The sequence below is a fragment of the Stigmatopora argus genome, unplaced genomic scaffold (assembly GCF_051989625.1).
Source record: "Stigmatopora argus isolate UIUO_Sarg unplaced genomic scaffold, RoL_Sarg_1.0 HiC_scaffold_26, whole genome shotgun sequence".
Classification (NCBI taxonomy): domain Eukaryota; kingdom Metazoa; phylum Chordata; class Actinopteri; order Syngnathiformes; family Syngnathidae; genus Stigmatopora; species Stigmatopora argus.
Genome location: NW_027520040.1, coordinates 689,793 through 700,570, shown reverse-complemented (window position 1 = coordinate 700,570; position 10,778 = coordinate 689,793).

The window sequence follows — 10,778 nt, the reverse complement described above, 5'->3', positions numbered from 1 at the left end:
TTTTTATGGCCAAAATGTGCTTTTCAGGGGCTGAAAAGCATGTTTTGGCCGAGTTTGATAATTTTCATTAAAACTTGATTTCTATCACTTCGATTGATGCCAAATGAATAACTTACTTGAATTGGACCATTTTACACTATGTCCATTGTAGATTTGTGTCTCTGACAGTTCGTTTGGATGCAGGGGACATATTCAGTTTTTATGGCCAAAATGTGCTTTTCAGGGGCTGAAAAGCATGTTTTCGCCGAGTATGATAATTTTCATTAAAACTTGATTTCTATCACTTCGAATGATGCCAAATGAATAACTTACTTGAATTGGACCATTTTACACTATGTCCATTGTAGATTTGTGTCTCCGACAGTTCGTTTGGTTGCAGGGGACATTTTCAGTTTTTATGGCCAAAATGTGCTTTTCAGAGGCTGAAAAGCATGTTTTGGCAGAGTATGATAATTATCATTAAAACTTAATTTCTATCACTTCGAATGATGCCAAATGAATAACTTACTTGAATTGGACCATTTTACACTATGTCCATTGTAGATTTGTGTCTCTGACAGTTCGTTTGGTTGCAGTGGACATATTCAGTTTTTATGGCCAAAATGTGCTTTTCAGGGGCTGAAAAGCATGTTTTGGCCGAGTTTGATAATTTTCATTAAAACTTGATTTCTATCCATTCGAATGATGCCAAATGAATATCTTACTTGAATTGGACCATTTTACACTATGTCCATTGTAGATTTGTGTCTCTGACAGTTCGTTTGGTTGCAGGGGACATATTCCGTTTTTATGGCCAAAATGTGCTTTTCAGGGGCTGAAAAGCATGTTTTGGCCGAGTATGATAATTTTCATTAAAACTTGATTTCTATCACTTCGAATGATGCCAAATGAATAACTTACTTGAATTGGACCATTTTACACTATGTCAATTGTAGCTTTGTGTCTCCGACAGTTCGTTTGGTTGCAGGGGACATTTTCAGTTTTTATGGCCAAAATGTGCTTTTCAGGGGCTGAAAAGCATGTTTTGGCCGAGTATGATGATTTTCATTAAAACTTAATTTCTATCACTTCGAATGATGCCAAATGAATAACTTACTTGAATTGGACCATTTTACACTATGTCCATTGTAGATTTGTGTCTCCGACAGTTCGTTTGGTTGCAGGGGACATTTTCATTTTTTATGGCCAAAATGTGCTTTTCAGAGGCTGAAAAGCATGTTTTGGCAGAGTATGATAATTTTCATTAAAACTTAATTTCTATCACTTCGAATGATGCCAAATGAATAACTTACTTGAATTGGACCATTTTACACTATGTCCATTGTAGATTTTCTGACAGTTCGTTTGGTTGCAGGGGACATATTCAGTTTTTATGGCCAAAATGTGCTTTTCAGGGGCTGAAAAGCATGTTTTGGCCGAGTTTGATAATTTTCATTAAAACTTGATTTCTATCACTTCGATTGATGCCAAATGAATAACTTACTTGAATTGGACCATTTTACACTATGTCCATTGTAGATTTGTGTCTCCGACAGTTCGTTTGGTTGCAGGGGACATTTTCAGTTTTTATGGCCAAAATGTGCTTTTCAGGGGCTGAAAAGCATGTTTTGGCCGAGTATGATAATTTTCATTAAAACTTGATTTCTATCCATTCGAATGATGCCAAATGAATAACTTACTTGAATTGGACCATTTTACACTATGTCCATTGTAGATTTGTGTCTCCGACAGTTCGTTTGGTTGCAGGGGACATTTTCAGTTTTTATGGCCAAAATGTGCTTTTCAGAGGCTGAAAAGCATGTTTTGGCAGAGTATGATAATTTTCATTAAAACTTAATTTCTATCACTTCGAATGATGCCAAATGAATAACTTACTTGAATTGGACCATTTTACACTATGTCCATTGTAGATTTGTGTCTCTGACAGTTCGTTTGGTTGCAGGGGACATATTCAGTTTTTATGGCCAAAATGTGCTTTTCAGGGGCTGAAAAGCATGTTTTGGCCGAGTTTGATAATTTTCATTAAAACTTGATTTCTATCACTTCGATTGATGCCAAATGAATAACTTACTTGAATTGGACCATTTTACACTATGTCCATTGTAGATTTGTGTCTCCGACAGTTCGTTTGGTTGCAGGGGACATTTTCAATTTTTATGGCCAAAATGTGCTTTTCAGGGGCTGAAAAGCATGTTTTGGCCGAGTATGATAATTTTCATTAAAACTTGATTTCTATCACTTCGAATGATGCCAAATGAATAACTTACTTGAATTGGACCATTTTACACTATGTCCATTGTAGATTTGTGTCTCTGACAGTTCGTTTGGATGCAGGGGACATATTCAGTTTTTATGGCCAAAATGTGCTTTTCAGGGGCTGAAAAGCATGTTTTGGCCGAGTATGATAATTTTCATTAAAACTTGATTTCTATCACTTCGAATGATGCCAAATGAATAACTTACTTGAATTGGACCATTTTACACTATGTCCATTGTAGATTTGTGTCTCCGACAGTTTGTTTGGTTGCAGGGGACATTTTCAGTTTTTATGGCCAAAATGTGCTTTTCAGCCCCTGAAAAGCACATTTTGGCCGAGTTTGATAATTTTCATTAAAACTTGATTTCTATCACTTCGAATGATGCCAAATGAATAATATACTTGAATTGGACCATTTTACACTATGTCCATTGTAGATTTGTGTCTCTGACAGTTTGTTTGGTTGCAGGGGACATATTCAGTTTTTATGGCCAAAATGTGCTTTTCAGGGGCTGAAAAGCATGTTTTGGCAGAGTATGATAATTTTCATTAAAACTTGATTTCTATCCATTCGAATGATGCCAAATGAATAACTTACTTGAATTGGACCATTTTACACTATGTCCATTGTAGATTTGTGTCTCCGACAGTTCGTTTGGTTGCAGGGGACATATTCAGTTTTTATGGCCAAAATGTGCTTTTCAGGGGCTGAAAAGCATGTTTTGGCCGAGTATGATAATTTTCATTAAAACTTGATTTCTATCCATTCGAATGATGCCAAATGAATATCTTACTTGAATTGGACCATTTTACACTATGTCCATTGTAGATTTGTGTCTCTGACAGTTCGTTTGGTTGCAGGGGACATATTCAGTTTTTATGCCCAAAATGTGCTTTTCAGGGGCTGAAAAGCATGTTTTGGCCGAGTATGATAATTTTCATTAAAACTTGATTTCTATCACTTCGAATGATGCCAAATGAATAACTTACTTGAATTGGACCATTTTACACTATGTCAATTGTAGATTTGTGTCTCCGACAGTTCGTTTGGTTGCAGGGGACATTTTCAGTTTTTATGGCCAAAATGTGCTTTTCAGGGGCTGAAAAGCATGTTTTGGCCGAGTATGATGATTTTCATTAAAACTTAATTTCTATCACTTCGAATGATGCCAAATGAATAACTTACTTGAATTGGACCATTTTACACTATGTCCATTGTAGATTTGTGTCTCCGACAGTTCGTTTGGTTGCAGGGGACATTTTCAGTTTTTATGGCCAAAATGTGCTTTTCAGAGGCTGAAAAGCATGTTTTGGCAGAGTATGATAATTTTCATTAAAACTTAATTTCTATCACTTCGAATGATGCCAAATGAATAACTTACTTGAATTGGACCATTTTACACTATGTCCATTGTAGATTTGTGTCTCTGACAGTTCGTTTGGTTGCAGGGGACATATTCAGTTTTTATGGCCAAAATGTGCTTTTCAGGGGCTGAAAAGCATGTTTTGGCCGAGTTTGATAATTTTCATTAAAACTTGATTTCTATCACTTCGATTGATGCCAAATGAATAACTTACTTGAATTGGACCATTTTACACTATGTCCATTGTAGATTTGTGTCTCCGACAGTTCGTTTGGTTGCAGGGGACATATTCAGTTTTTATGGCCAAAATGTGCTTTTCAGGGGCTGAAAAGCATGTTTTGGCCGAGTATGATAATTTTCATTAAAACTTGATTTCTATCCATTCGAATGATGCCAAATGAATATCTTACTTGAATTGGACCATTTTACACTATGTCCATTGTAGATTTGTGTCTCTGACAGTTCGTTTGGTTGCAGGGGACATATTCAGTTTTTATGGCCAAAATGTGCTTTTCAGGGGCTGAAAAGCATGTTTTGGCCGAGTTTGATAATTTTCATTAAAACTTGATTTCTATCACTTCGATTGATGCCAAATGAATATCTTACTTGAATTGGACCATTTTACACTATGTCCATTGTAGATTTGTGTCTCTGACAGTTCGTTTGGTTGCAGGGGACATATTCCGTTTTTATGGCCAAAATGTGCTTTTCAGGGGCTGAAAAGCATGTTTTGGCCGAGTATGATAATTTTCATTAAAACTTGATTTCTATCACTTCGAATGATGCCAAATGAATAACTTACTTGAATTGGACCATTTTACACTATGTCAATTGTAGCTTTGTGTCTCCGACAGTTCGTTTGGTTGCAGGGGACATTTTCAGTTTTTATGGCCAAAATGTGCTTTTCAGGGGCTGAAAAGCATGTTTTGGCCGAGTATGATGATTTTCATTAAAACTTAATTTCTATCACTTCGAATGATGCCAAATGAATAACTTACTTGAATTGGACCATTTTACACTATGTCCATTGTAGATTTGTGTCTCCGACAGTTCGTTTGGTTGCAGGGGACATATTCAGTTTTTATGGCCAAAATGTGCTTTTCAGGGGCTGAAAAGCATGTTTTGGCCGAGTATGATAATTTTCATTAAAACTTGATTTCTATCCATTCGAATGATGCCAAATGAATATCTTACTTGAATTGGACCATTTTACACTATGTCCATTGTAGATTTGTGTCTCTGACAGTTTGTTTGGTTGCAGGGGACATATTCAGTTTTTATGGCCAAAATGTGCTTTTCAGGGGCTGAAAAGCATGTTTTGGCCGAGTTTGATAATTTTCATTAAAACTTGATTTCTATCACTTCGATTGATGCCAAATGAATAACTTACTTGAATTGGACCATTTTACACTATGTCCATTGTAGATTTGTGTCTCCGACAGTTCGTTTGGTTGCAGGGGACATTTTCAGTTTTTATGGCCAAAATGTGCTTTTCAGGGGCTGAAAAGCATGTTTTGGCCGAGTATGATAATTTTCATTAAAACTTGATTTCTATCACTTCGAATGATGCCAAATGAATAATTTACTTGAATTGGACCATTTTACACTATGTCCATTGTAGATTTGTGTCTCTGACAGTTTGTTTGGTTGCAGGGGACATATTCAGTTTTTATGGCCAAAATGTGCTTTTCAGGGGCTGAAAAGCATGTTTTGGCAGAGTATGATAATTTTCATTAAAACTTGATTTCTATCCATTCGAATGATGCCAAATGAATAACTTACTTGAATTGGACCATTTTGCACTATGTCCATTGTAGATTTGTGTCTCCGACAGTTCGTTTGGTTGCAGGGGACATATTCAGTTTTTATGGCCAAAATGTGCTTTTCAGGGGCTGAAAAGCATGTTTTGGCCGAGTATGATAATTTTCATTAAAACTTGATTTCTATCCATTCGAATGATGCCAAATGAATATCTTACTTGAATTGGACCATTTTACACTATGTCCATTGTAGATTTGTGTCTCTGACAGTTCGTTTGGTTGCAGGGGACATATTCAGTTTTTATGGCCAAAATGTGCTTTTCAGGGGCTGAAAAGCATGTTTTGGCCGAGTTTGATCATTTTCATTAAAACTTGATTTCTATCACTTCGATTGATGCCAAATGAATATCTTACTTGAATTGGACCATTTTACACTATGTCCATTGTAGATTTGTGTCTCTGACAGTTCGTTTGGTTGCAGGGGACATATTCCGTTTTTATGGCCAAAATGTGCTTTTCAGGGGCTGAAAAGCATGTTTTGGCCGAGTATGATAATTTTCATTAAAACTTGATTTCTATCACTTCGAATGATGCCAAATGAATAACTTACTTGAATTGGACCATTTTACACTATGTCAATTGTAGCTTTGTGTCTCCGACAGTTCGTTTGGTTGCAGGGGACATTTTCAGTTTTTATGGCCAAAATGTGCTTTTCAGGGGCTGAAAAGCATGTTTTGGCCGAGTATGATGATTTTCATTAAAACTTAATTTCTATCACTTCGAATGATGCCAAATGAATAACTTACTTGAATTGGACCATTTTACACTATGTCCATTGTAGATTTGTGTCTCCGACAGTTCGTTTGGTTGCAGGGGACATATTCAGTTTTTATGGCCAAAATGTGCTTTTCAGGGGCTGAAAAGCATGTTTTGGCCGAGTATGATAATTTTCATTAAAACTTGATTTCTATCCATTCGAATGATGCCAAATGAATATCTTACTTGAATTGGACCATTTTACACTATGTCCATTGTAGATTTGTGTCTCTGACAGTTCGTTTGGTTGCAGGGGACATATTCAGTTTTTATGGCCAAAATGTGCTTTTCAGGGGCTGAAAAGCATGTTTTGGCCGAGTATGATAATTTTCATTAAAACTTGATTTCTATCACTTCGAATGATGCCAAATGAATAACTTACTTGAATTGGACCATTTTACACTATGTCAATTGTAGATTTGTGTCTCCGACAGTTCGTTTGGTTGCAGGGGACATTTTCAGTTTTTATGGCCAAAATGTGCTTTTCAGGGGCTGAAAAGCATGTTTTGGCCGAGTATGATGATTTTCATTAAAACTTAATTTCTATCACTTCGAATGATGCCAAATGAATAACTTACTTGAATTGGACCATTTTACACTATGTCCATTGTAGATTTGTGTCTCCGACAGTTCGTTTGGTTGCAGGGGACATTTTCAGTTTTTATGGCCAAAATGTGCTTTTCAGAGGCTGAAAAGCATGTTTGGCAGAGTATGATAATTTTCATTAAAACTTAATTTCTATCACTTCGAATGATGCCAAATGAATAACTTACTTGAATTGGACCATTTTACACTATGTCCATTGTAGATTTGTGTCTCTGACAGTTCGTTTGGTTGCAGGGGACATATTCAGTTTTTATGGCCAAAATGTGCTTTTCAGGGGCTGAAAAGCATGTTTTGGCCGAGTTTGATAATTTTCATTAAAACTTGATTTCTATCACTTCGATTGATGCCAAATGAATAACTTACTTTAATTGGACCATTTTACACTATGTCCATTGTAGATTTGTGTCTCCGACAGTTCGTTTGGTTGCAGGGGACATTTTCAGTTTTTATGGCCAAAATGTGCTTTTCAGGGGCTGAAAAGCATGTTTTGGCCGAGTATGATAATTTTCATTAAAACTTGATTTCTATCACTTCGAATGATGCCAAATGAATAATTTACTTGAATTGGACCATTTTACACTATGTCCATTGTAGATTTGTGTCTCTGACAGTTCGTTTGGATGCAGGGGACATATTCAGTTTTTATGGCCAAAATGTGCTTTTCAGGGGCTGAAAAGCATGTTTTGGCCGAGTATGATAATTTACATTAAAACTTGATTTCTATCATTTCGAATGATGCCAAATGAATAACTTACTTGAATTGGACCATTTTACACTATGTCCATTGTAGATTTGTGTCTCTGACAGTTCGTTTGGTTGCAGGGGACATATTAAGTTTTTATGGCCAAAATGTGCTTTTCAGGGGCTGAAAAGTATGTTTTGGCCGAGTATGATAATTTTCATTAAAACTTGATTTCTATCACTTCGAATGATGCCAAATGAATAACTTACTTGAATTGGACCATTTTACACTATGTCCATTGTAGATTTGTGTCTCCGACAGTTCGTTTGGTTGCAGGGGACATTTTCAGTTTTTATGGCCAAAATGTGCTTTTCAGAGGCTGAAAAGCATGTTTTGGCAGAGTATGATAATTTTCATTAAAACTTAATTTCTATCACTTCGAATGATGCCAAATGAATAACTTACTTGAATTGGACCATTTTACACTATGTCCATTGTAGATTTGTGTCTCTGACAGTTCGTTTGGTTGCAGGGGACATATTCAGTTTTTATGGCCAAAATGTGCTTTTCAGGGGCTGAAAAGCATGTTTTGGCCGAGTTTGATAATTTTCATTAAAACTTGATTTCTATCACTTCGATTGATGCCAAATGAATAACTTACTTGAATTGGACCATTTTACACTATGTCCATTGTAGATTTGTGTCTCCGACAGTTCGTTTGGTTGCAGGGGACATTTTCAGTTTTTATGGCCAAAATGTGCTTTTCAGGGGCTGAAAAGCATGTTTTGGCCGAGTATGATAATTTTCATTAAAACTTGATTTCTATCCATTCGAATGATGCCAAATGAATATCTTACTTGAATTGGACCATTTTACACTATGTCTATTGTAGATTTGTGTCTCTGACAGTTCGTTTGGTTGCAGTGGACATATTCAGTTTTTATGGCCAAAATGTGCTTTTCAGGGGCTGAAAAGCATGTTTTGGCCGAGTTTGATAATTTTCATTAAAACTTGATTTCTATCCATTCGAATGATGCCAAATGAATAACTTACTTGAATTGGACCATTTTACACTATGTCCATTGTAGATTTGTGTCTCCGACAGTTCGTTTGGTTGCAGGGGACATATTCAGTTTTTATGGCCAAAATGTGCTTTTCAGGGGCTGAAAAGCATGTTTTGGCCGAGTTTGATAATTTTCATTAAAACTTGATTTCTATCACTTCGATTGATGCAAAATGAATAACTTACTTGAATTGGACCATTTTACACTATGTCCATTGTAGATTTGTGTCTCCGACAGTTCGTTTGGTTGCAGGGGACATTTTCAGTTTTTATGGCCAAAATGTGCTTTTCAGAGGCTGAAAAGCATGTTTTGGCCGAGTATGATAATTTTCATTAAAACTTGATTTCTATCACTTCGAATGATGCCAAATGAATAATTTACTTGAATTGGACCATTTTACACTATGTCCATTGTAGATTTGTGTCTCTGACAGTTCGTTTGGATGCAGGGGACATATTCAGTTTTTATGGCCAAAATGTGCTTTTCAGGGGCTGAAAAGCATGTTTTGGCCGAGTATGATAATTTACATTAAAACTTGATTTCTATCACTTCGAATGATGCCAAATGAATAACTTACTTGAATTGGACCATTTTACACTATGTCCATTGTAGATTTGTGTCTCTGACAGTTCGTTTGGTTGCAGGGGACATATTAAGTTTTTATGGCCAAAATGTGCTTTTCAGGGGCTGAAAAGTATGTTTTGGCCGAGTATGATAATTTTCATTAAAACTTGATTTCTATCACTTCGAATGATGCCAAATGAATAACTTACTTGAATTGGACCATTTTACACTATGTCCATTGTAGATTTGTGTCTCTGACAGTTCGTTTGGTTGCAGGGGACATTTTCAGTTTTTATGGCCAAAATGTGCTTTTCAGAGGCTGAAAAGCATGTTTTGGCAGAGTATGATAATTTTCATTAAAACTTAATTTCTATCACTTCGAATGATGCCAAATGAATAACTTACTTGAATTGGACCATTTTACACTATGTCCATTGTAGATTTGTGTCTCTGACAGTTCGTTTGGTTGCAGGGGACATATTCAGTTTTTATGGCCAAAATGTGCTTTTCAGGGGCTGAAAAGCATGTTTTGGCCGAGTTTGATAATTTTCATTAAAACTTGATTTCTATCACTTCGATTGATGCCAAATGAATAACTTACTTGAATTGGACCATTTTACACTATGTCCATTGTAGATTTGTGTCTCCGACAGTTCGTTTGGTTGCAGGGGACATTTTCAGTTTTTATGGCCAAAATGTGCTTTTCAGGGGCTGAAAAGCATGTTTTGGCCGAGTATGATAATTTTCATTAAAACTTGATTTCTATCACTTCGAATGATGCCAAATGAATAATTTACTTGAATTGGACCATTTTACACTATGTCCATTGTAGATTTGTGTCTCTGACAGTTTGTTTGGTTGCAGGGGACATATTCAGTTTTTATGGCCAAAATGTGCTTTTCAGGGGCTGAAAAGCATGTTTTGGCAGAGTATGATAATTTTCATTAAAACTTGATTTCTATCCATTCGAATGATGCCAAATGAATAACTTACTTGAATTGGACCATTTTACACTATGTCCATTGTAGATTTGTGTCTCCGACAGTTCGTTTGGTTGCAGGGGACATATTCAGTTTTTATGGCCAAAATGTGCTTTTCAGGGGCTGAAAAGCATGTTTTGGCCGAGTATGATAATTTTCATTAAAACTTGATTTCTATCCATTCGAATGATGCCAAATGAATATCTTACTTGAATTGGACCATTTTACACTATGTCCATTGTAGATTTGTGTCTCTGACAGTTCGTTTGGTTGCAGGGGACATATTCAGTTTTTATGGCCAAAATGTGCTTTTCAGGGGCTGAAAAGCATGTTTTGGCCGAGTTTGATAATTTTCATTAAAACTTGATTTCTATCACTTCGATTGATGCCAAATGAATATCTTACTTGAATTGGACCATTTTACACTATGTCCATTGTAGATTTGTGTCTCTGACAGTTCGTTTGGTTGCAGGGGACATATTCCGTTTTTATGGCCAAAATGTGCTTTTCAGGGGCTGAAAAGCATGTTTTGGCCGAGTATGATAATTTTCATTAAAACTTGATTTCTATCACTTCGAATGATGCCAAATGAATAACTTACTTGAATTGGACCATTTTACACTATGTCAATTGTAGCTTTGTGTCTCCGACAGTTCGTTTGGTTGCAGGGGACATTTTCAGTTTT